This window comes from Pyxicephalus adspersus, unplaced genomic scaffold (assembly GCF_032062135.1).
Source record: "Pyxicephalus adspersus unplaced genomic scaffold, UCB_Pads_2.0 Sca230, whole genome shotgun sequence".
Taxonomy (NCBI): Eukaryota; Metazoa; Chordata; class Amphibia; order Anura; family Pyxicephalidae; genus Pyxicephalus; species Pyxicephalus adspersus.
The window spans coordinates 7,865-8,417 of NW_027317237.1; positions in this window are offsets into that span (position 1 = coordinate 7,865).

Sequence of the window (553 nt, forward strand, 5' to 3'; positions counted from 1 at the left end):
AAGAGTTACAAGAGGCTGCAGAAAAAGCTCACCCCCTAAGATCACCCAGAACTTCAGTTGTGTTTAGCAAAAGATTTCTTCTGCAAGTCATGCACCCCTCCCTTCAAGCCTCTTTTCTGCATATCAAGCAGGGAAGCCAGTTTGTATCTAGAAGGCCTCATATGTCAGATGTACCTAAGCTAGGGACTACCTGTATTACTTTGTCAGTAAAGGTTATATGTGCCTGTCCTGATGGCCATGTTAAATTATTATTTAGACGTTCAAAAACAACATCTATCATACCAGTCATAAGAGAGTACATTGGGCACCACAATATACAGCTTAGGCACAACAATAGTGTTTATTTTGCCTCTCCTCAAACATAATGATTATAAAAGAGTAACTAAATCCATAACTGTTACGGTATAATTAAATTATACACCCCATCCCAAATCAGCCTTGGAAGCAAAGCTGATGAGAATGTTCTGCATTGATCTGGGAGGTGACATTGGCCATACACAGATGCCTAGGCAGGCTGCAATGACACCACATATTTATCTATACATTTCTTTAC